This window comes from Sapajus apella, unplaced genomic scaffold (genome assembly GCF_009761245.1).
Source record: "Sapajus apella isolate SASKATOON/1434 unplaced genomic scaffold, GSC_monkey_1.0 scaffold84, whole genome shotgun sequence".
Taxonomy (NCBI): Eukaryota; Metazoa; Chordata; class Mammalia; order Primates; family Cebidae; genus Sapajus; species Sapajus apella.
In genome coordinates, this window is record NW_022437024.1 from 682,752 (window position 1) to 710,373 (window position 27,622).

Genomic DNA, 27,622 nt, shown 5'->3' on the forward strand with positions numbered 1-27,622 from the left:
TGAGGAAACAGAGTGATTCAAGTTGAGAGGCACTATACAACAGTTGACCTTCAACAACATCAATGTCATAAAAGTAAAAAAAAAAAAAAAAAAAAAAAAAAAAAAAGAGGCTGAGGAACCAATCTAGATTGGAGGAGAGCAAAGAGACATGATAACTATAGTAAGTATATGATCCTGGACTGATGACATGAGAAAAAAATGCTATGAAGACATAATTTGGGAGGAAAGGCAAAACTAATGTAGTGTCAAATTACATAGTCACAGTATACTAATGTTAAATTTCCTAAATATACTTATTGTGTTGCAGTTAGGATATATATGAGTTTGCTTTACTACTTTTGCTTCTATTCCACAAGTTTGAAGATTTTTCAAAATCAAAAATGAACAGTCTAATAGTCTCCTTACAGAAAAAGAAATTTTTTCCTTGATGTAAAGAAAAACTTTGTTGGGCCGGGTGTGGTGGCTCAGGCCTGTACTCCCAGCACTTTGGGAGGCCAAGGCACCTATAATCTCAGCACTTTGGGAGGCCAAGGCAGGCGGATTACCTGAGGTCAGAAGTTCAAGACCAGCCTGACCAACATGGCGAAACCCCATCTCTACAAAAAATACAAAAAAAAAAAAAAATTAGCTGGGTGTGGTGGTGGGCACCTGTATCCCAGCTACTCAGGAGGCTGAAGCAGGAGAATCATTTGAACCTGGGAGGCGGTGGTTGGAGTAAGCCAAGATTGCACCATTGCACTCCAGCCTGGGCAACAAGAGCAAAACTCCATCCCAAAAAAGAAAAACTCTTAATGCATTATACTTCACTTAAAAGCATATTTTCAAAAGTTAATGATGGGCCAGGAGCAATGGCTCACATCTGTAATCACATCTGTAATCCTAGCACTTTGGGAGGCCAAGGCTGGTGGATCGCTTCATGTCAGGAGTTCAAGACCAGCCTGGCCAACATAGTGAAACCCCATATCTACTAAAAATTAGCCAGGCATGGTGGCAGGAGCCTATAATCCCAGCTACTCAGGAGCCTGAGGCAGGAGAATCACTTGAATCCAGGAGACGAAGGTTGCAGTGAGCTGAGATTGTGTCACTGCACTCCATCCAGCCTGAGCAACAGAGCACGACTGCCTCCAAAAAAAAAAAAAAAAAAAAAGGATAATGTGGAGCACGTGCTATGAAACAGATCAGGCACTCAATAAATGTGCTGAACCCAACTGAAATTCAGACATAACTTTTACTTAGGTAATTGGTGAAACAGTAATACTGAAATGAATCTACTTATGCATATTGATATCTCCACTATTTCATTAGAACTGCTTACTCAAAGAAATGATGAGAGGAGAGTATCATGTAGGGGAATAAATAATCCTTCTAGATACAAGGTGCTGTGCTAATAGCTTTACATACATTATCTTACTTAAGCCTTTAAGCAACCTTACAAAATATCATTTGTTCATTACCACATTTTGATGAGAAAACAGAAATGTAAGCACATCACTCAAAGTCACACTGCTAATAAATGAAGAACAGAAATTCAAACCTACATCTCTTAAATTCTAAAGTCAATGTTTATGTCATAGGTCAGAGTCTTGATTTTTCTTAAGGAATAGAAAGCAAAATGCTCCCTAAATTGAGGACAATGGTTGGATACTATCCAGAATGAGGGATATGGACTAGACTAATAGAATAAAACTGTAGCCATGAGCTGTATAACAATGTGGTCAACAATAAACCATATAAAAAATGGTGGTCTTATAAAACTACCATACTGTATTGTGACTATACATTTTCTATGTTTAGATACACGAATACCAATGTGTTACAATTGCCACCACATTCAGTATAGCAGCATGCTGTACAGGTTCATAGCCCAGGAGCAATAACCTATCTGACATAGCCTAGGTGTATAGTAGGCTGTACCATCTAGGTTTGTGTAACACTCTATGTTCACACAATGATGAAATCACTCAACATTTCTCATGATGTGTCCCTATTGTTAAGCGACACACAACTGTATCTAGAAAGGCAGACCACACCATATTTTCATTTTTATTCTGAGAACAACATAAAGGCACTTCAAGACTTTTAAAATTGGAGGTGATGAGCAGGTATGGTGACTCATGCCTGTAATCCTCGCACCTTGGGAGGCTGAGGCAGGATTGTCTTAGTCCAGGAGTTCAAGAACAGCCTGGGCAACACAGCAAGACACTGTCTCTATTTTTTTAAATAAAAAATAATAATAATAAAATAAAATTGCAGGTGAAATGACTGACTTTGTGTTTTTAGGAGGGAGAAAAAAATGGCTGCAGTGAGGGAAAAAACTAGAGGAAATCTTATAAGAATCCTAAGAGTCCAGGTCTTCCAAATAGATTCTGTGAGTTCAGCAAATTCTCTCCAGTAAAAGCAATGAAAAAAAGACAAGATTGTCAAAACTAACCACCAAAGCCTCCAAAAACTCATCAAAGGACATACAACAAAGTGAGAACCATTTATTGAAGAAAAGTCTACTGAATATCAATAAGAAAGAACTATGTATTTCAGCTAGGGGCTGTTCCTATTTCCATCTATACTGCCAGGTTTATGGCATAAATGCTCTACTGTAGGCAAACATGGCAGCCCATAAGGAGTGATAGCTATCTTTTCCTGCAAGAGGTGACTGACCTTATTTGGAACAAAGCACAGAAAAATCTATACCCAGGAATGTTGTTGAAAACAAGAGTGTTTTCAGTGGCAGGCATCAGGAGGATCATTATCTAAGTGATAATAAGGAGTGGTAGCTATCTTTTCCTGCAAGAGGTGACTGACCTTATTTGGAACAAAGCATAGAAAAATCTATACCCAGGAATGTTGTTGAAAACAAGAGTGTTTTCAGTGGCTGGCATCAGGAGGATCATTATCTAAGTGACATTGATGGGGGCAAGCAACCAAATGGCAAACTAGCCAGAAATCTTTTTTTTTTTTTTTGAGACGGAGTTTCACTCATGTTACCCAGGCTGGAGTGCAATGGCGCGATCTCGGCTCACCGCAACCTCCGCCTCCTGGGTTCAGGCAATTCTCCGGCCTCAGCCTCCTGAGTAGCTGGGATTACAGGCACGCGCCACCATGCCCAGCTAATATTTTGTATTTTTAGTAGAGACGGGGTTTCACCATGTTTACCAGGATGGTCTCGATCTCTTGACCTCGTGATCCACCCGCCTCGGCCTCCCAAAGTGCTGGGATTACAGGCTTGAGCCACCGCGCCCGGCCCCTAATTTTTGTATTTTTAGTAGAGGCGGGGTTTCACCATGTTGTCCAGGATGGTCTCGAACTCTTGACCTCGCGATCCACCCGCCTCGGCCTCCCAAAGTGCTGGGATTACAAGTGTGAGCCACCGCGCCCGGCCTCTAGCCAGAAATCTTAACAGGAAGATCCTAGGAAAGAGACTGCCAAGAAAAGCCTTAAGTGGATATTCATCCTCCGTAGTCAGGAAGGCTGTGTGCATGTGCAAGGCTACACCAAAAAGAACATTTGCAAGCTAGTCTCCGGCTGAATATGGGTCAAATTTGAAACTGCCTAAAATTTTAAGACATTCTTCAAACCGTAAACAGATCCACAGGAAAATGGAGGAACACTAATTTGCTGGTGTTTGGGAAAAACCTTTAAGCAATCATTAGTTGACCACTATGAATAACAGTGACACAGGGGCAATTCCTCGAAAGCCAGGCATAATAAATATTTTAAAAAGAAAACAGACAACAGAAGTAATCCAGGAAAGTCATTAAACAAACACACACAACAACGGCAACAAGCCCAGGGAAGGGTCGGAATCCAGAATCCATATTCACTATAATATATCCATAATGGAATACTATTCAGCAATATAGAAGAACTACTTATCAATGGCAAGGATGACTTTTTAAAATTATGTTGAACAAAAGAAGCCACACATAAAAGAGTACCTAATACATGATCCCATTATATGACGCTGTAGATGTAAAATCAAAAAAACTAATCTATAGTAATAAAAACCAGATTCGTAGTTACTGGGGAGGAGTAAGGGATTGACCGTAAAGGGGCTAAAGCAACCTTCTGGAGTGGAGTGACGAACATTTGTCTTAGGTATGTTTATCAAAAACCATTAAACAGTCAACAAAAAATATGGATTTTTTGCATGTAAATTCTAACTCACTAAAGTTCCTTAAAACATGAATAAGAAACAAAGACTATTTTAAAAAGTTAATTCAAAGGTAACTTTTCTTGGGAACCTTTCCCAGCTTATTCAGGCAAAGTTATTCCCTCCTATGAGCTCTTGGCATGTTTTGTTATACTACAGTACTTATCAGGGTTTGTAGAAAAATTACAAAGAACTCAAATGTAAAGACTAGGTGTTACTACCACATCACAATTACTGACACATTGCACGTATTTTTTTTTTAAATCAAGACGAAAACCTTGTGTTTTCCATTTTCAATTTCTCCTCTCTCTCACCCCCAACTCAGTGCACACTGAAATGGGTAAAGGAAGACACATGAAATGCTCCAAGAAGAGAAAGAAGTACAAAAAGTTAATAACCTAAGCATAGGGATAGCCAGAAACAGTGAAATAGTTTTGTGTTGCATGTCTATTATAACATATGAACTAGATTTCTCCTCAGGATATCTTTAATACACAAATCAAATGAGATTTCCATCTTGATGGAGTAATACAGTTAAAAAGTCCACAGCACAGTTCATTAGCCACCTCCCATCTTCTATTAATACATAGAATAAAAACTACCAGTATCTTCAAGCAAACAAGTGTAAGAGAAATAAGAAGTTATTGTCACTGCAATATCTCTAACCTATACCCTGCACTGTGTGTGTAACATGCATATACTAGAGAGTACGTGATACAAAGTTGGAAATGTTGCCACCGATGGCTGGGCTGACCAGAAGCAATCCACACACTATCAAGATGGAAAATGCAGTAAGAGCTATTGTCTTTTTTGTACAATATAATTTAGGTAGGTTTCCTAACTGTCACTATACTAAGTGTCTAGTTTATGGTGAAATAAAATGTTACAAATGAGTGAGTCAGCCTAACAAGATTTTAGAAATGCATAAAAGTATTTGCATATCACTATGTATCAAAGCTAACGGATAACCCCTTCATTGTTCAACCCTAAAAAATAAATCAAGTCATGTTATTTCAAGGATAAGACTCAGATAAAGATTCCAACTACAGTAAGTAAAACTAAGGCATTTGTCAGATGGGAACTTGATGAAAAGTTAGCATTTTTAAATAAAGATTACAGCTGTGCCTTCATTTTTACAACTATTTAAAATACAAAGGAATAAATTTCATCTATAAATACTAAACAGTTTCATTATGTGATTAACTTTTAAGTTAAAAAGCTCATTACAAATGTAACTGAGAAAGCAATTAGGACACAGGAAATTTAAAAAAGAAATATTTTTTAAGTTACCAAAATATTGTTCAATTTTCTTAAGGTTTTGAGGACCTATTAGGAGCTAAGCACCATGCTTGATATAGGGAATATGGAAATAAGCAAGGCCAAACTATTGCCCTTATGAAATCTGCAATGTAGACAAGGAGTGGCAAGGGTATCGAGAAAAGTATAAACAGGAGGCTCTGAGAGTATAGAGAAGCGACACCCAATCAAGTCAACGGATCTAAGAGTCATCAATAAAACATACCAGGGAAAGGAAATATTTTATTTAGGCAGTCGCCAAAATAGGAAATAGTGTTCCAGGAAGAGGACATGGCATATGAAGTCATGATACATTCAATAAACAGCAAGAAGATCAACAGAGCTGCAGCATATCGTGATGTACATTGGCAATAAAAGAAATACCACGTTTATTATCTCGCTATAATAAACTTGGACTCCAGTGACAATAACATTGAGGGACTGGCTAGAAGAAGAAGAAACTAGAAAAAAGTAGGCAGAAAACTGAAATATTCCAAATAAGAACTAATGAAGGCAACAAAAGTTGAGAGCTGGATCAACATGAAGAATGAGAAAGGATGGACAAGGATGTCTCCCAAGATTTGCAAATGTGAATGGGTGTTACTGGTGTCATTCAACATAATAAGGAATTAGACAGACATGGTTTGGGAGGGCAAGATGATGAGGTCAAATATGGATGAACTGAAGCATCCTCACCTCATTGTTTTTCCTTCTGTATCCAGACCACCAGTCGACAGAACAACAGAAAAATCAGTGCAAAAATAAATGAAAGTTGTTTACAAAAGGTAAATAAAGTAAAAAGTGTATGAACAAAGAAGCTGGCCAATAGCAACAGGACAAAATAAATCACAGTTAGGTGTTGCATATGAAACCAAGTTAATACAGAAGTGCTGAGCCATGCTAATTCTAAAAACATTCATGTGACAGATGTAACTAACTCTGAAAAGACCTATAAAAAGCCACAGGTCCTCAAAAATATTTTGTTGCCATGAAATTTATTTTGGGGGAAACTGAAAATCACATAAATCATTAAACAAATTGAAAATGCAGCTAGTGAAAATAGTTGTGATTTTAATGTGAGAAAGAAAAGTGCCATGTAAAATTCACACCCTTCCTGTTCCTGACCCCTAAACTTGATTCCTGACCGCCCATTCCTGTCTTACTCTAATTAGTGGATTAGGCTTTAGGTTAAGAGGAGGTTGAAAAATGTATGGATTTCTGCTTCCTGATAGAAGTAAAAAGGAAAAAAGAATTGTGAAGAAATTGCATATACTTCTGCACTTACCCTCTACTTGATCATATGTTGGCATCATATTTTAAAAATAAATAGAAACTAATAAAAGAGGATAGTGAAAGCATTCATGTTAGCAGGTTCGTTTTTGTAGTTGTTTTTACAGAGAATGTACAGTAACCAGATAAAAGACTCTGGACCAGGCATGGTAGCTCACGCCTGTAATCCCAGCACTTTGAGAAGCCGAGGTGGGCGGATCATGAGGTCAAGAGTTCGAGACCAGCCTGGCCAACATAGCGAAACCCCCATATCCACTAAAAACACAAAAATTAGCTGGGCGTGGTAGCAGGTGCCTGTATTTCCAGCTACTCAGGAGGCTGAGGCAGGAGAATCTCTGGAACCTGGAAGGCTGAGGTTGCAGTGAGCCGAGGTCATGCTACTGTGCTTCAGTCTGGGCAACAGAACAAGACTTTGTCTCCAAAAAAAAAAAAGAAAAAAAGTGTCTGGAATGGAATTAGATAGACGGTTTGGGAGGACAAGATGATGAGTTCAAATATGGGTGAAATGCAGCATCCTAACCTCACTGTTTCTGTATCCAGAGCAAGGATGGCTATGTTATCCCATGTTTTTATTTGTCCCTCAATAGGGGTAATAATTCTACTTAATTACTTGCTTGTGATAATATGCATCATCATGAAATTCTGCACGTATAAACTAATTGCCCTGGAGAAAATAAGAACCTCATGAACAACCTTAAGCACCCAGTCTAGTCGATTAATTTTAAAAAGTTAGTGGACATAATGCAAAGAATATATTTAATTCAGAAATAACAATGGTAAACCACTATTAGAAGATAATAACCTGAAAGCAAGTAACAGATTACATCAATTCCCAACTATCATCAAAGAAAATGCTAACTCTAGTAATTTTTCAAAATTGCTGTTATACGTCATTCCTCTTTCCAAAGAATCAAAGGTGATGCATTTTGAGCACCTCTCAAGTTTAATAAAAATCAAACATTAACTGTCGGAAATGCCTCCCTTCAAGCACACTCTCCTCTGTGCTCCCACATATTATGCTGATACTATGCTCCAGGTATAAAGTATATCTCTGTACATTCCAAATACAGTATTAGGACTGTTTACCCATATGTTTTCCACCATTCTAGATGAGTCCTTGAGAACAAGGACTTCGTTTTATTTTTTGCTGTATCCCCCATCCTAAAACAACCTAGCATAATGCCAAGTACACAGTCAGCACTGAAATACTTAATAATGGACTGCACTCACCTGCTCATGAGCATCTTTTATATGTCTTATTACCAAGGCCATATCCTCGAAAAATACAGGTAGAATTTCATTTTAATGATTACATTATTCTACTATGCTTCAGTTACACGCTGCTTGCTATTCCTTGAGTGTGCAAAGGCATGAAGAGAGCCTGGCACATAGCATTTCTACTGACTAAAAAGTATTGCCCACTTCCATACCTTGTCCCTTTAGCCAGCAACTGCTCAGCTAACATGCACCACTCTAAAACAGCACCTCCCCCATCCAAGTAAAAGTGAATACTCTCTCCTTAGTGCCCCCACCATACAGATTTCTACAGCAATACTTATAAAGCTTTACTGGTTTACTCATAATACTTCTATATAATCAGTCTCTTTATATATTTTGCAACTAGTTTGTCTCAGAAGGTATACTAGAATATCCCATCACTCAAATCTGGAAGCTATATATGCTTCAATGACTTTTTCATTAAATGGTCTCATAAAGAGAATTTTACTTTTTTCAAGGTAAATTTATTTCAATAATGCTTTATGAGAACTTCAATTACCCTTCTAATAAATATATCAAAATTAGTTTCTGAGACAAATCTTGTCCTTGACCTTAAGGATTCTTTCAACTTACTTATCCAGCTCACCTCACTTGCTTTAACTGATTGCACTTTGCAATCAGATGCTGCAGGGACAAATGCCAAAGAAATGTGTCACTGTAGATATTATAAAGATGTTGCTGAATATATTTTTCATTATATCATATAGCAGCTTCTTTAGGGGACTAATGGAAAAAAACTGGTTTCATCATCCAGAGTGAAGATGATTTTTTTCAGCGAACAGCTTTTATCTAAAGGACGTTAACTCATACTTGTTAATTTTCTTCTCTAAAGAATTTGGCTTAAAATCAGATTTGTGTAGAAGTATATGGGAATTAATGACATATGTTTTGGTATACACATTTTCACTCCTGGTCTCATCTTACATTTACACTCTTATTTTCACATCTCATTTTTAAAAGATTTATTTTATAAAATTAATTCATTTAATGTTGCATCACTTCATTATTTATATCTTCCTAAAATATCTTAAATCCTTTTACAGACAAAGTAGGAAAAATGTTTACTATTTTTTTCAGTTTAGCTATTAGGATTAACCATTTTTCTTATTAATTTGCATGCATTTTTATAACATCAAGGCTGTTAACTCTATGTCTATTATTGATATATCTATTACAAAAATTTTCCTTTGTCTTTTTTTTGCTTAAATCAAAATCTGGCTGAATCAATATTTTTCTTTGCAATTTCTTCCATTGCTTTAGTGCTTAAAAAGCCCTTCTTTCTCCAAAATTTAAACGTTCACGTTTTCATTTGATGTTTAAATTTTCACTTAAAAACTTTTATCCATCTAAAATGTACCTGAAGTATGGTATGGGATACTGATATAAACTGATTTTTTATTTCCTAGCAGTAAATTCTTCTAACATTAAGTCCCTTCCTTCGTGATTTGTAATCACTCCTTTAATCACGTTATAAATTGTAACACAGATTCTCCTAGACTGTCTATTGGTTTAATACCTTTTTACACCAGTAATGTCTTATAGATTTAATATTAGATCTATTAATGCCAATCTTGGATAATTCATCTGCAAAATGAATACTTCAGTAGTTGATGTAAAGATTAAAATAAGATACTTTCTATAAAATAAAAGTTTTCTTTCCTACTGGCTTTGACCCTTCTGCTATGATCTGTTTGCAGGACAGTTCTTCACATTTATCATCTTCTCTTAGACTTCCATTACCTACCCCCATGAGGTATTTTAGTAATCTAAACTCCCTGCTAATACTTATTTTATAACAGTAACCAACCAAAAAGCCAAGTAGCACCCCATTTTTAAAATACATTTTCAAATATGTCACAAGTAAAAGAATATTTATTGGATACAGGTATATTACAAGAGAAAATTTAAGATAAAATAGCATTTACTCAACAAGAAAAAGGAAATTTTCCTTTTTTCTTTAACAGAACATCTCAGTTAATATTTGCAAGCACTGGATACAAACACTTCCTTTATGTTAAACCTAACACCCCTTATACTGTAAAGATAAGCTCCCTTTTCATAACAGGAAGTACAATGTGCCATTCAAAGGCCCAGTCAGCTTACTAAAAAGCCATTCTTCAGATATCCTATAAATCAACTATGTTGTAAGAATCTGAAGTCTTTAATCATAATAAACACATTCCTGCAAAATAAATGCATAAGCTTAATTCTTAAAAGGCAAAAGCTTAAAATTTATTATCTGATTTGTAAAATATGCTAAGAATAATCTTTTGGTTGTGTTTATTTGAAATTTCTAACTTATGAGAGAACTTTCTCTTTCCTTGAACTATCAGAGCCTATTTCTGTAAGCAAACATAGAAAACATAGTTTTCCTAGTTGGCTGAATATGGAATGTGTTTTCTCCACTTGAAACCAACCCAATAGAGTTCCTTAGTTTTTTGGATAAACATAGAAGTTGACCCTTCTGGTCTTAAAGCTTGAACCTTACATTTGTTTTATCTGAGTTTCTTCCCCAGGAAATGATCTACAGGCCTCTCAAAGTATCAAAGACCTGAAACTCACCAGGTCACCACATCTAGACAATAAGATGCCAGACAACCCCTTCATCATGACTGCCTCCTTGGCCCGCCCTAGTTCTGTTTCTTTTACGTTTCTTCTCTGCTATATGAACCCTTCATTTTAGTCACTCAGGGAGATGGATGTGAGACTGAGCTCTGATCTTCGTGGCTACAGCACCCAGTTCAAGGGTTCTTCCTTGGCAAGCCTTCTTCCTTCTTCCTTGGCCAAGGTGGCTCACACCTGTAATCCCAACACTTTGGGAGGCCGAGGCAGGTAGATCACCTGGGGTCAGGACTTCGAGACTAGCCTGGCCAACATGGTGAAACCCCCATCTCTACCAAAAATAGAAAAATTAGCCAGGTGTGGTGGTGAGCAGCTGTAATCCCGGCTACTTGGGAGGCTGAGGCAGGAGAATCACTTGAACCCAGAAGGCAGAGGTTGCAGTGAGCCAAGATCGTGCCACTGCACTCCAGCCTGGGCAACAAGCGTAAAACTTCATCTCAAAAAAAAAATATATATATATATATTTGTATGACAGACTAATGTATCTGCCTAATTCCTTCATCTTTTTCAAAATCTTCAAAGCAGTTATGGTCTTCTACACCTCTCCTTTGGTCTTATTTGCTGAAAAAGACTTTTACTTCACTTTCTTCTGTCTTAACTAAATCCACCCCCATAGACACACACAAGCAGGGAGAAGAAGGAAAGATCTGGAGACCCCTCTATCTGTTATAAGCCAAAACCTATTAGATTTCTGAATGTCCTGGATCTTCCAAGCACATTTCAAAGTGACTTTATTATCCACAATGGCCATAATGCGACAGTGTTTTATAATGATTTAAATTTGAAGTTTTAAAAAATGATAGTAATAAAGCCATTTGTACCTTCTATTCAGCTGAAAAATATGAAGGCCTGAAAACAATGTAAATAGTATTTGAGAAGAAAAGACAAATCCAAGAGCTACTTAGAAAGAATCAATCAATAATTGGTAACTGATTGAATGTGGAGTAAGGAGGTGGGGGGCTAGAATGACTCAGGATTTTTAGTTTCTGCAACCAAGTTACGTAGAATGACAGTTGCTCACAAATTCGGATATTTTGTTACAGGGTTTTCTTGGATGTGTTCTTCTCTCTATACTTAAAAATATTTTTTAAATCTTTAACCTAGTTAAAGATCATTTTCTCAAGCCCCAATAAAACTAATGGATAATCCAAACAGCCTCTTTCCAGACTTCCCAACCCTACCCTTAAGGCCATTTTCCATAATGCTCTGAAATTAATGATTATATTACCACTACATCCCCTCCTATGCACCTCCCCACTTCTCACCCTCTCCCCCTCGCCAATCTGGAGTTATGTAATTTCCTTGCTTTTCAGCGTGAATCCCAAACTTCTTAATTTTTCACTGCTCTAGTTATCCCACCTATTGCTACCAGACTGCCTTTCCTAAAATACAATAGCCTTTAAACACAAATCCTTTATGTTTAAAACCCCCAAACCAGGGACCACTATCAGTCTGTGGCCTGTCAGGAGCCGGGTCACACAGCAAGAGGTGAGCAGCAGGCTAGAGACCAAACTTCATATGTATTTATAGCTGCTCCCTATCATTCACATTACCGCCTGAGCCCCGCCTCCTGTCAGATCAGTGGAGGCATTAGACTCTCAGAGGATCACAGACCCTATTGAGAACTGTGAATTGAGAGGAATAAAGGTTTTGCCCTCCTTATGAGAATCTACTGCCTGACGATCTGTCACTGTTTCCCATCACCCCTAGATGGGACCATCGAGTTGCAGGAAAAAAAACTCAGGGCTCCCACGTTATGGTAAACTGTATAATTAATTCATTATACATCACAATGTAATAATAATAGAAATAAGGTGCACAATAAAGGTAATGTACTTAAGCCATCCCGAAACCATCCCTCCACCCTGGTCTTTGGAAAAAACTGTCTTCCATGAACCAAGCTCTGATGCCAAAGGTCAGGGACCACTGCTTTATGAGACACTCTTAGCTTTAAAAGCTATAGGAACCAGATTTCCCTATTGCTAAACTTACTACAAAGCCACAGTAATCAAGACAGTGTGATACTGGTATAAGGACAGACATAGATAAATGAAAAAGAAATTAAACTCTAAAAATAAACCCTTATATTTATGGTCGATTGACTTTCAATGAGTGTATGAAGACAGTTTAGTGGGGAAAACCAGTCTGTTCAACAAATGGCACTGGGATAACTGGGTATCTGCATGCAAAAGAATGAAGCTGGACCTTTACATTACATACAGAAATTAACTCAAAAGGGATAAAGACCTAATTGCAAAAGCTAAGTCCATAAAACTCTTAGAAGAAAATATGAGTAAATCTTCACGATCCAGAACTAAAAGAACGGTTTCACAGATATAACACTAAAACCATAAGCAACAAAAGAAAAAACAGATCAGACTTCATCCCAAAACTACATTATGTATATGCTTCAAATTATACCACAAAGAAAGTGAAAAGGCAACCTGCAGAACAGGAAATTAATATTTGCATTTCATATATCTGACAAGGGTCTGGTTTCCAGAATATATAAAGAACTCTTAGAATTCAGTAATAAAAGGCTGACCAGGAACAGCAGTTCACACCTGTAGTCCGAGCGACTGGGGAGGCCAAGGTGGGAGGATCACTTGAGTCCAGGAGTTCAACCAGCCTGGCAACATAGTGAGACCTACATCTTTATTTATCAAAAAAATTTTAAAATTTGCCAGGTGTGGTGTCACCCACGTATGGTCCCAGCTACTCAGGAGGCTAAAGTGTAAGTAAAGACAGAGTAAAAATAATTAAGGGAAATACCTGAATTATCATGGATCTGCTATTTTCTAGCTTCAATAGATGGGCTTTCATTTTATAATCTGGAAAAGCTGCAGCCAGATTTTGATATATTTGAAGTATTTCCTTAAATTTTTTTTTTTTTAAACGGAGTTTCATTCTTATTGCCCAGGCTGGAGTGCAATGGTACAATCTCGGCTTACTGCCACAACCTCTGCCTCCCGGGTTCACGCAATTCTCCTGCCTCAGCCTCCCAAGTAGCTGGGATTACAGGTATGCGCCACCATGCCTGGCTAATTTTTGTATTTTTAGTAGAGACGGGGTTTCTCCATGTTGGTCAGGCTGGTCTTAAACTCCTGACCACAGGTGATTTGCCCACCTCAGCCTCCCAAAGTGCTGGGAACACAGGTGTGAGCCACTGAGCCCGGCAGTTTAATAAAATAAATGAGGCCAGGCACAGTGGCTCATGCCTGTAATCCCAACCCTTTGGGAGGCCAAGGTGGGCAGCGGAGTTCAGGAGTTCAAGACCAGCCTAACCAACATGATGAAACCTCATCTCTACTAAAAATACAAAAATTAGCTGGGCATGGTGGCACATGCCTGTAATTCCATCTACTCAGGAGGCTGATGCAGGAAAATCGCTTGAACCAGGGAGGCAGAGGTTGCAGTGAGCCAAGATCACACCACTACACTGCAACCTGGGTGACAGAGTGAGACTCCAACTCGAAAAAAAAAGAATACAATAAAATAAAGGAAAAACAGATTACTCGTAAGGTACACTTCAGTTACAAATTTTATACTCTTAACTGTCCACCCCTTTTATATCTACCATTACACCTCATTCATTTTTCAACATTAGAAAGGGAAAAAAATACAAACAAGACTCAAATTATAGCAAAGATACCCACAAGTCCCATAACCATTCCCTTACATTCACGAAATGTTCTTTCATGGATATATGGCACTGGAGAGGGCTACCCAGCTTTATAGAAAACACGTTCCGATGTTTGGAGAATTCATCACTTTATGAGGCAGAACCTAAAACTAAAGAAATTGAAAACCAGCTATTTGCTTTCCAAATCTCTCGAAATTGGGACAAGGGTATAAGTCCTAAGCTTTGCCAGTCAGAAACCCAACTCTGAAAAATGAGGCTGGGCGTGGTAGCTCATGCCTGTAATCCCAGCACTTTGGGAGGCCAAGGCAGGTAGATCATGAGGTCAGGAGTTCAAGACCAGCCTGACCAATGTGGTGAAACTCTGTCTCTACTAAAAACATAAAAATTAGTCAGGCGTGGTGGTGAGTGCCTGTAATCCCAGCTACACAGGAGGCTGAGGCAGGAGAATCACTTGAACCCAGGAGGCGGAGATGGCAGTGAGCCAAGATGGTGTCACTGTACTCCAACCTGGGCAACAAAGTGAGACTCCATCTCAAAAAAAAAAAAAAGGAAAAGAAAAATTGAAGCAACAAAAGGAGAAGGATGTAAAGGTCAAAGAGGAAGCAGCAACAGAAGCAAGCCCCATATAAGGAATTCATTCTGGTGAGGTTGAAGGCAATAGCAACAGCTAACTGACTCCAGTTTGAATTAATTAATTCTTCCAGCTGGGTATGGTGGCTCATGCCTGTAATCCCAGCACTTTGGGAGGTGGAGGCGTGTGGGTCACCTGAGGTCAAAAGTTCCAGACCAGCCTGGCCAACATGGTGAAACCCTGTCTCTACTAAAAATACAAAACTTAGCCAGGCATGGTGGCACATGCTTGTAATCCCAGCTACCAGGGAGGCTGAGGCAGGAGGATCACTTGAATCCAGGAGGCAGTGGTTTCAGTGAGCCAAGACTGTGCCACTGCACTCCAGCCTAGGCAAAAGAGGGAGAACCTGTCTCCAAAAAAAAAAAAAAAAAAAAAAAATTCTTCCTTTATCCAGTTTTAAAAAGGAACACTGACAACAGTTTTAGGAGTATCTGTCATCTGATATCAGAGGAAGTACAAATAGTGTGAATATGCCACCTAACAGTGGTACCTTCACTGGACAAGCTCTGCAGTATGGTATGTAGCACTGTTCCTGCACAAACCTTGTTCTTCTATCCTTTAGGAAATTTTATGAGTAGCCCAATATCCTCTTTAATCACAAAGTCTTTTATGATTAGAGGGATTTCTATTATTTAAGACTATGAACACTAACACATATTCTTTTATCTTTTTTTGTTTTGAGACAGGGTCTCACTCTATCACCCAGGTTGGAGTACAGTGGTACAATCTCAGCTGACTGCAACCTCCACCTCCTGGGCTCAAGCAATCCTCCCATCACAGCCTCCTGGGTAAATGGGAACACAGGAGTGCGCCTCCACAGTCAGTTAATTTCTTCTATTTTTAGTAGACAAGGGTTTTCACCATGTTGCCCAGGCTGGTCTCAAACTCCTGAGCTAAAGTGGTCTGCCCATCTCAGCCTCCCAAAGTGCTGGGATTACAGGCATGAGCTACCTCGCCCAGCCTAACACATATTCTTAGCTCACAATGGCATCCCAAAGCATCACTTTCAAGTTTATATAAAGTAATTTCAACCCTTTTTCTGACAATCCCTACCTTCTACAAGTGGCATGTTTGCAAAGTCTCACAGTTCTTCCCACAATCACTATGACTCCTCTCTCTCCTTAAGGATCAGCGTCAATATTCATGACACTGGTTAGCAGAAAATTGTCAGCTAAATCACATCCTGACCCTGCTTTCTGTACACACATTTAAAATATCCTGATGCAAACTGATATAAAAGGAACAAGTTATTACAGATGCAAAAGCCAACTTAACATTAAACTTTCGTACTTATATCACTATAAACAATAAGGTGTAAAAGAAAACTCAATTGAGCAGTTTGCTTTACCCGTGCCTTCATAACTTCAAAACCCAATGAACTTCAATACATAATGATCACAAGATAACCAGTTCTTGAATATTAAGAAATTAGAATGTTGCTTTAGCATGTTTCTCAGACTGTGCACCTCCCCCTCTTCCCTCCCTGAGACACACACACACACACACACACACACACACACACACACACAGTAACAGCATCAACAGCAGCATGAACTGCCTACAGCAAAAAATTTCAACCCTAACAGCACTTGAGAATGACCTGAGAAACTTATTAAAAATGTCCATAATGTGGGTTCATCAGAGATTCTGATTAAATTGGCCTGGGCTCGAACGTATGTTCTCAAGCACCTGTTTATCCATAGCATTCTATTCTTGTACAGGTGGTGTTAATGTATTTGACTCATTAACCACTGACCCTAAATATTAGCTCATCATTAAGCCCCAGCTGGTACTTAGCCCTTACACTGTAAGTCCGTATAGTGAAGCAAAGCCACAAATGAATTCCTTCTCACACGATGGCTTTCCACATTTCCTTCAAAAGCTCTACAAATTGAGAAGGGGGATTTGAAAAGTTCACAAGTACTGCATAAATTTTACTAAGCAGTAAATTTTACTAAGTAAAAATACACAGATCTGTGAGAATATAAGTAGATTTTCAAATTTCCTCTATAACCTTTCAAGCTTTTGACACCCAATTTTATATATTTATAGCGATAGCCCTCTACATATATATAAGGAAAGATTCCATTATTGTGAGGGAAACATTCCAAGACCCCCAGTAGATGCCTGAAACTGCAGATAGTATCAAACCCTATATATACTATGATTTTTCCTATAGATACATGCTTATGACGAAGCAATTTATAAATTAGGCACAGTAAGAGATTAACAATAAACTAGAACTGTAACCATATACTGTAATAAAAGTTATGTAAATGTGCTCCCTCCCTCAAAATATCTCAGTGTATTGTTACCCTTCTGATAATGATGATGTGAGATGATAAAAATGCCTAGGTAATGAAATGAAGTGAGGTAAATGATGTAGGCACTGTGACATAGCATGAGGCTACCACTGACTTTCTGACAATGCGTCAGAAGGATTATCGGCTTCAGGTGATCCTGGATCACGGCACCATGACTGTCAGTGGTTGGATGTCAAGACTAGGTTAACGCGTGGCGGTGTATACAGTGAGGATACACTGGACAAAGGGATGATTCATATCCCAGGCAGTAGGAGGATTTCATCATGCTACTCAGAACAGTACTGAATTTAAAATGTATGAACTGTTCATTTCTGAAATTTTCCATTTAATATTTTCAGACCTCAGTTGACTGCTATAACTGAAACTGCAGAAAGTGAAACCACAGATAAGAGGAGAGTACTACAGAGTACTTCTACATACTTCCAAGTGTTTAAACACACTTGAAAATAAAAGGCTTTACTTATAACCTTCTTTTTCAAATCCACATAAATCAGAGAAGAAAAATCTACATGCAGTCTTACTCAGACACTCACAATAGGCCAACAAGTCTCAAAGCCATCCCCTCCCTTTTTCAGCAGGGCAAGGTGCAGGGGAGGGGATAGGAGAAGATTAAGATTCTTTGACAAAATTAGGGACCCGGTTTCGGCCTGAGATTCCAAGGGTCAAAGTGAAATACCACAAAGAAGAACTCCAGCCTCCTAGTAAGAGTAGTAATTTTAGAGCTACTTGGATACTGTCTCAGGCCAAGAAACAAGTTACCTCCAATTTTACCTTTGAGTTAAACAGGTAAAAGTAACTACAAGATAACCACAGGGGTAAGAAAAAGGAACAGAAAGTTATTTAAAACTTAAAACAAAACCAAGACTCTGTCTCAAAAAAAAAAAAAAAAAAAAAAAAAACCCGAACACGTTTGAATAGGCATCTCTCAAAGATGGAAAGAAGTGGAAGAGAAAAAGGACAAAATGATCTGAAATCTACAGAACAGACTTTTCCTGAAGTTGAAATAGCTTAGAAAAGGAAAATGAGACCAGGCCAGAAATTCCTAATTCAACTCTCAAAAATCTGTCAAATTAAAAATAAACTGTAAGTGTTTTTAAAACTCATAGGGAGAAGGGACTATTTAGAGTGTAACTCTACTGCATATCCCAGGTAGTCTATGCTAACCTAACAATGTGAAATTTAGCAGTGGGGAACCAAACTCAGTATCTGCTCATACTTTGGGGGGCTGGAGACTAAGGTCAGCTATGCAGGCTGTCAACCATGTCTACATGACCAAGTCCCAATAAAAACTCTGCACACCATGAATACTGTTACGCAATATTACCGGGAGAAAAAGCAGGGAGCAGAAAGCACAGAGGGGAGCAGGCACTCAAATTTTTTGGTGGAGGTAGGAGGGAAGAAAATTTGCAGAAACAATTGCTTATATATAAAATGTCCCACCTCTCTCCAAAAAAATCCAACAAGTTACTAGATCCAGTAAGTGAGTTGAGCAAGATCATAGGATGTAAGATTGGTACAAAAATAAGTTTTATTTATATATAATAGCAATAAACAATTGGAAAATAAAAATTTAAAAAGTATCATTTACAATGGAATTATGAAACATTAAATACTTAGGTATAAATGTAAAAAAAAAAAAAAAAGCAGAATCTGTATGCTGAAAACACTGATGAAAAAAAATCAAAGACCTAAATAAAGAGATATGCTGTGTTCATGGATAGAAGATTCAACATTTTTAATTACCCCAAAGATCAGGATTTATAATGCTAATAAAAATTCTATCAGAACTGAATTTAAAAATTGACAAGTTAATCCTAATAGTTATTTGGAAAATCAAAGACACTAGGGCTGTCGAAGCAACTTTGAAATTTAAAAACAAACGTGGAGAACTCATACTATCTGATTTCAAGACAATCTTTACTACAGTAAACAGGACAGTGCATTACTGACAGAAGGCCAGACATAAAGATCAACTGAACAGAACATAAAGTCCATAAATAGACCCATGTATATATTAGTTAACTGGTCATTGACCAAGATGCAGTCTTTTCAATAAAGACTGTTGGAATTGGACAACCACACGACAAAAAGTGAACTTCAGTCATTCCTCATATTTTAAAAAAATATATAGATCATAAAACTAAATGTAGAACTTCTAGAAGAAAGCATAGGAGAAAATCTTTGTGATGCTGGGTTAGATTTGACTCAAAGATTTCTTAGATTTGACTCTGCGAGTCAAAAGCACAATCTGCCACCCCCCCACCAAAAAATAACTACTGATAACCAAAATGTAAAATGTCTGTTCTTTGAAAGATGCTAATAGAATAACAAGATGAGTCACAGACTATGAGAAAAGATGTAAGAAACACATATATAATAAAGGACTACATAAACAACCAATAAAAATTTGTCAGAAGAATTGACAGATATTTCACCAAAGGTTATATATTGGTATCATTAAACAAATATAAAGATGTTTAACATCATTAACCATTAGAAAAATACAAATTAAAGCCACAATGAGATATTGCTATATAACTGTAAAAATGGTTTAAAGAAAATTGACAGCAAATACTAGTGAGGATAAAACGCAACCAGAACACTCATACATTGCCTAATGGACTGAAAGATGGTATAGCCACTTTGGAAAAGTTTCATCATTTCTTATAAAGTTAAATATAGTTACCATAGAACTGAGTGATCTCACTACTGGGTATGTACCCAAAAGAAGTGAAAACTTGTTATCATCTTATGTCAAAAAAGCCCTGTATACAAATGTTTACAGTGGCTTTAGTCATAATTATCAAAAACTGAACACAAGTCCAATATCCTTGAACTGATTAATGGATAAACAAACTGTAATGTACCCGTACAATGGAATACCACTCCACCTCAACAACAAAACTGGTGAATCATACAACTTGAATAAATCACAAATTCATTATGCTGAGTCAAAGAAGCCAATCTCAAAGGCTATATACTGTATAATTCCCTTTATATGACATTCAGAAAAAGGTAACAAAAAATGAATCATAATTACCAGGGGCTAGGAGTGGGGTAAGAAAGTAAGTATAAAAGAGCAGAAGGGAGTTTGGGGGGATGTTGAAACAGTTCTGCATTTCAATTGTGGTGGTGGTGTTGACAAAGATTCTCTCTTTGACCAAACTCTAACTAGGCATCTCTGAACCCTTTCTCACTAGGTCTCAATCTCAACCTACAAAGGCTTGAACAAACACTAACATAGTTTCTAACAGCTCAAGAGCAGAGTGAGAACACATTTCCATAACTTTTATTACAATATAAAATCACAATATTATATATTATCACAATTGTCCTAGTTTATCTCTGTGCCTAATTTATAAATTAAACTTTATCATGGATATGCATGTATAGGGAAAAAACACAGTATACAAAGGGTTCAGTGCTATTTGTGGTTTCAGGCATCTATTGGGGGTCTGAAAATGTCTCCTCCAAGGGTAAGGGGGTGCTACTGTATCTACTATCTGGGCCTTTGTAGAAATCATTTGCCTATCCCATCTCTAAAGCCTTGCTACTCGAAGTGTGGTCCATGAACCAATCAAGCTCTACCCCAGAACTACTGAATCAGAATCTGCACTGTAATAAGGGAATAAAACCAAATATTATATTTCCTTATATTAGTCTTTGCAACATCAGAAAATATACAGTAAAGTTACATATACAATCCTAAAAACACTAAAGACTATTTCTAGGACAAGTATATAAAGCATTTAGCAAATCATTCCTAGATCAATTCAGAAAAACCACCAACTAACTCTCAATCATATTTTGCTCTGAAGCCAAAATTATAGACAACACAGTCCAACACCAAAATAAAATATTTTAAATCATCCTCCCAGGCTATGTAGTAACCACCACACAGGCCATTAGTTAAGAATAATAACAATTATAAAGATGCTCCAAGGATTTTAAGAAATATCTTCCTAATTATTTCATTCAAGCTCTTCATTTCATCAGGGGAAAAAAAGAGGACCTAAGACCTGAATTTTCCCAAACCATTTAAATGTATGTGATAGTCACTTATCTGAGCCTCCCAGAATGATTGGAAAATGAACATCCTACAAGGCTTGCCACAAACCCAGTGTTTAACAGAAAATTAAACACAAGTATTAGCTAAACTGAAACCCTGTTGCTGTGTTTCCTCTTGAGAATGATGGCTAAGATAGAACTATACCACACATATTTAAACAATAATTTAAATAAAAGTACAAATACTGTAAAATACAACCACTACTCTATGATGAAGGAATCTGCACTTGTTTATATCAATACAATCTTTCATATTGAGGGCCATTGAACAATATGACTGGTAATACATAGGTATGGGCCTAAGACCCTCCCCCAGTCTGTGAGATCTGACAAATCCTACAATTTTTTTTTTAAATCAAATGCTAAAAATATTAATCATAATATACTTTTCTATTATTCCTAACTTAATTTTTGATGTGTATAAATTCCAAGACTGAGATTATTTTTCATTGTTTTAAAGTTAATGAACTAACCTTAAAAGTATACTGTCTGTATATACTAGGCTAAACATGAGCTAAACGCTGATGTCTCCAATTCTAACCCATTACCACATGGGTCATTCTAGCCTTCTTCTCCTTCCTTGTAACTTTCCATTCCAACAGTGAGAAATGTGACTTCCACAATCCACCATCCATTTTACTTAACTGTTTAGTATACATTACTAGAGGTATCAGAATTACAGTATCAGAATTGTTAACTATACCTTTATATGAAGCAATATTATCAACTAATGTACACTGCAAGTAGAGAACATGTGCAGTACTTTCTGCCTTTAGTATTACGGGAACTACACATTTCCAAAGTCAATTAGATCAACAGTTTTCCCCCATCACCCACTTCAATGAGGTTGTTTTATACATTTCTAATATCATTAGATTATTCTATCTCAATCTGCATTTCATCCTGGAATCCCCCAGTCTCCTAAAAGATGGTCTTTTAAAATCTGTATTCATTAAGGTCCACACTTTCTGCTATAAAGTGCTGTGGGTTTTGACAACTGTGTAGTATGCTTTTTTATGATGTTTCTCATCTTCTACATATATTACAAACTTTTACCCTTATTCTTCAAACAAACATGTATTTCCACAGTCATCTTCAATTCTACTAAACAGAGTGCAGAGTCTACATGCCTGCAGGCTTATCTGCATACATATACCATCTTTTTCTTTTTCACAATCTCTAGGAGATTCATTTCAGAAAACTTAACTTTCAGATTACTAACAGTTGTCTGCTCATTATGCTTCAAAAGAAAAATGTTAGAGTTATTTATATAAAAAACAGATTTCATATCCTTATTTTATAACCAAATTCTGTATCACTTATGTGTCTATCAAAAATAAATTAATGAAAGCTTGAAAACAGTTATGAATTCATTATACTGCTTTCACATCCACTTCAATCTTCCTATATATAAGCTGATATGATATGGATTCACTTACCCAGCTCAGTCTCACTAGAAGGATTTCTAACAAAATCAGTCTAGTCCACTGAACAGTATCAGCTTACTGTAGGTAAATTGTTTTTCATAATAAATAACAGTTATCAGCAGCTCAAAACCAACACACAGGGAACTAGACTAAGACCAAGGATATAAATAAGGTAAGAGCATATAGGCTTCTATTTGCTGGATGCCTTCCTGAATCCAAAAACCTCTGAATGTCCAGGCGCAATAGGTGACGCCTGGTAATCCCAGCACTTTGGGAGGCCAAGGCGGGTGGATCACCTGAGTTCAGAAGTTCAAGACCAGCCTGACCAGCAAGGAGAAATCCCATCTCTACTAAAAATACAAAATTAGACAGGCGTGGTGGCACAGCATGCCAGTAATCCCAGCTACTTAGGAGGCTGAGGCAGGAGAATCACTTGAACCCGGGAGGCAGAGGTTACAGTGAGCCCAGACCACATCATTGTACTCCAGCCTGGGCAACAAGAGCGAAACTTTGTCTCAAAAAATCAAGAACCTCTGCATATGCCTAGAATTTATCTAGGCATATCAACAACTCTTCTTAGGTCCATCAGAGAAGTAAGGTCACAGGGCAAACCACTGCCCCCACAATTGGATAGACACCAATTAGCTGGGCATGGTGCCAGATACCTGTAATCCCAGCTGCTCAGGAGGCTGAAGCAGGAGAATCACTTGAACCCAGGAGTCAGAGGTTGCAGTGAGCCGAGATCGCACTGCACTCCAGCCTGAGCAACCCTCACTCTCAAAAAAAAAAAAAAAAATCTCACATTAAGACTTGAAAATCTCTCTCTTAATTCAGCTATTTAAATTAAACTGTGAGGTAAACTCCTTGACTACTTCATTTTAGACTCTTTTAAAAAAATAAATAATTGGTGTCCACATATTAAGGAGGTTTATTTTATTTTTGTATTTAATCTATCTTAGAAACCTACCGATACATAAAAGAACTTAACAATAAAGTTGCTTAATTCAACTAGTTGTGTAATACATTCTACAAAGGCTTTTATCAGCAACATATTTTAAAGCCAACTTTAGTATCCTTTGGGAAACAAAGCTTGTGATAAATATCTCCCTTGGCTTTTCAAAAGCTAGGCTATAGGCTTACATAGAAGAAATCTCACTTCAGCAATAATCTTTACTAACTCTGGTTATGTAATCTATTTGGCCTCTAATTTATTTTGGCCTCAATGGGCTTTGTTTTGGCTTTGAATTAAGAGAGAATGAACATATGTACTTGATACTGAATAATTAAATAAATATATGTGGTTACAGCTCCACTTTGCAATAGTATACACATCTGCTATTCATCAAAAAAAATCATGAAAACCAGGACCAGGCTGTTATATGCTGTTCATTAGTGTACACAAAAATGTAATTTTATTGCTGTCACTGGTCTGATATTCATTTGTAATGCTTTCTGGCAAATAATTTTTAAATGGAGTGAAAGGTAGAAGATGGGCTTCATTTTAACTGGGAGGGAAGAAAAACAAGTAAACATATATTAAGTTTTCAAGATGTCAAAATTTCTTACGCCAGGAAAATAAAAATATCTCAAACTGATAATCAGGCTAGACATACAAACCATTTTATACAAATATAGTCAATACATTTTTATCACAATCCAAAGCATTTAATTTCTTTGATTAGGTAAGAATAAAACAACAAATCTTTCAAAATATCCACAAGCACCTAAAGGTATGTATACTCAATCTGAATCCAGTTTGCCATAATGAACATATTCAGAAATGTTTAGTTTCAATAAATCTAAAGGGATAAAATTTCACCCTTTACAAGATGTAATCACATACAAAGATGACTAATTAAGACATTTAGACTTGAGCCATAAAAACTAAGTGACCCAGATCTATACTAGATCATAAATCATGTCATGGTCCTTGAAGTTACTTGTATAATCCTACCCATAATTAAAATAAGTCATTAACATACATATTAGTAAGTATGAATAATTCTGAACTATCATGCACATGGTACATGTAAGAATAGGCAATATTTTAAAACACAGAAGTTAGAATTTCTATTCTGGTAATTTGGTAAAAAGATAATCAGAAAATACTTCTTTTACAAAACATCTAGAACTACTGGTTAATCTTTTTATTTCATTTGTACATATACACAAAATAAAATAAGATCCCTTTAAATGTCGAACTTAACATATCAAGAAAGCAGGAGAAATCTTCTGAGACCAAAAATGAACAAGAAAGTAAAAAAGAGAACATGGCTGCACGTGGTGGCTCACACCTGTAATCCCAGCAATTTGGGAGGCTGAGGCTGGTGGATCACAAGTTGAGGAGGTCGAGACAAGCCTGGCCAATATGGTGAAACCCCGTCTCTACTAAAAATACAAAAATTAGCCAGGCGTGGTGGCAGGCACCTATAGTCCCAGCTACTCAGAAGGCTGACGCAAGAGAATCGCTTGAACGGAGGCGGCAGAGGTTGCAATAAGCCAAGATCGCACCACTGCACTCCATCCTGAGTGACGACGACGCTGGATTTTCTGATCTCAGAAACTGAGGAACTTCTGTTCCAATGGCAAATCAGGAAAGATCCTGGCACACAAGAAACAATGTTAGAAGTAAGATTCCTGCACAAAGCATGGACTCTCAAACAACAATGGAGTACAACGATCTGCCCACTGGCAAAAGAAGGCAAGGAAGCTTTTTTGTCTTGTCCTAGTCTCTGAAAAGGTAGGAAAGATCACCAGAGACTTCATAATCATAAGACTGTCCATAGGTTTAGAGTTTGATTCATTCTATCCACATAGCACAGAAACTTCCAACTCCAAAAATTAAATATAAAAAATGGCTTCTGCTTGAATAAGGCAATGATATCATTTGATAACTCATTTACCAAAACTCAAACTAAACGGGAACAGTGTAGACTACATAGTCTATAGTCCCAGAGGTTTTGAGATCAGACCAGGAAACAGTGTTTTTGTTTTTTATTTTGTGTGTCAAAAACAATACTCAGGCTGAGTGGCACAGTGGCTCATGCCTGTAATCCCAACACTTTGGGAGGCTGAAGTGGGCAGATCACTTGAGCCCAGGAATTCAAGTCCAGCCTGGGCAACATGGCGAAACCCCATCTCCACAAAAGATACAAAAATTAGCCAGACATGGTGGCACACACCTGTAGTCCTAGCTACTTGGGAGGCTGGGATGGGAGGATTTCTTGAGCCCGGGAGGCAAGGGTTGCAATGAGCTGCGACTGCATCACTGACAGAGTGAGACCTTGCCTCAAAACAAAACAAAACAAACTCAAACTTCACACTTGAGATATGTGTAATTTACTGTATATAAATCATACTTTTAAAAAGTTAAGTGGTCACTGGAAACACCTCCAGGGAACTTGGCAAAAGCAACCCAAAATCTCTCTGGAGGAATATGCCCCCAATGAAGTCACTCAGAATTCTCAAGGACAGCCTCTCTAAAGATCAGCTCACAATCCAAAACTATAAAACACTTGAGGAAACATTTAACCTCAAGCAAGAATCCAACAGTTGTTAAAAAAAAAAAAAAATACAGAAGATTTCTAAGAACTTCAGAAAATTGAACAATGTGATAGAGATTACAAATATTTAAATGATTAAAACACATAAAAGATGAAATAAAATACCTGACACAAGAAAAGACATCATCAAACAGTCATCCCTATTAAGAAAATACAAGAAACAATCCTCAGTGCATGCTAAAATAATCAATAGATGAGTGGTTAGTAAGGACCTAGGTATTTGGCAAAGTACAAAAGGATCGTCCCACAAATAACTTGAAGGACACAAGAGGAAAGAGATCAACTTACAAATAAAGATATTAACTTTCAGGCACTAGAGTCAAAGACCAAATATTAGAATAAAAGATGCACCTAACATCTCAACTGCTCCGAAAACTTGACCATCTGAACCTACTGAAAAATCTTAGCATCACTACAATACAGGCCAACTTCTGATGTGATGAATACAAAGTACTCAGTATTACCTATGAGGCATTCATGCCAAAACGTTAAATCTGTCTCTAATCAAGCCTTCAAATCTAATTTAATTTTCCAAGAAATACAGGAGGATAAAATAAATCAAATACCACAATAATTTGTTAGAAAATAAAAAATCCGGGACATTCTATAGGACAGCTGACCCAGTCTTTTCAATTAAGTCAACAGAGTAGAGATAAAAAGGGAAAGGGGGAAGAGCAACTGAACTGCTCTAGAAAAACCACATGCAACTTGTAAACCCTGTAAAACTTGTTTGGATCCTGATTTCAAATAAACCAACTATAAAGCAACATTTCTGAGACTACTATAGATATCTGAATATGAACAGACTAATTTATAACGTTAAAGAATTGTTCATTGTGAAATGTGTAAAAGACAATGGCATTATGATTCTAGAAAAAAAGTATTTTTTAGAGATGCAAAATAAGGTATTTATGAGATGTCAATGTGTGAATCTGCTTTAAAATATCTCAGCTTAAAAAAAAAAAAGCCTAAAGCCTACATATAAAGAGTGGTTGAATAAACTATGGTACGTTCACACAATGGAATACTATGCACTGGCAAAATAGAATGAGGAAGATCTCTATTAAATGATATGGAATGACATTCAAAATGTTGTTTAATTTTGGCCAGGTGCAGTGGATCACGCCTGTAATCCCAGCACTTTGGGAGGCTGGGGCAGGTAGATCACGAGGTCAGCAGTTCAAGAGCAGCTTGGACAATATGATGAAACCCTGTCTCTACTAAAAATACAAAAATTAACCAGGCATGGGGGCACACGCCTGTAGTCCCAGCTACTTGGGAGGCTGAGGCAGAAGAATCACTTGAACCCAGAAGGCGGAGGTTACAGTGAGCC

The 27,622-nt window shown here is 37.2% G+C and overlaps 1 protein-coding gene across 1 annotated transcript in view; it reads right to left on the reverse strand.

The window, feature by feature from the left end:
• The window catches only part of LRP6 (LDL receptor related protein 6), a 147,312-nt gene that overhangs the window by 84,530 nt on the left and 35,160 nt on the right, over window positions 1-27,622 (reverse strand). The window lies entirely within an intron of this gene.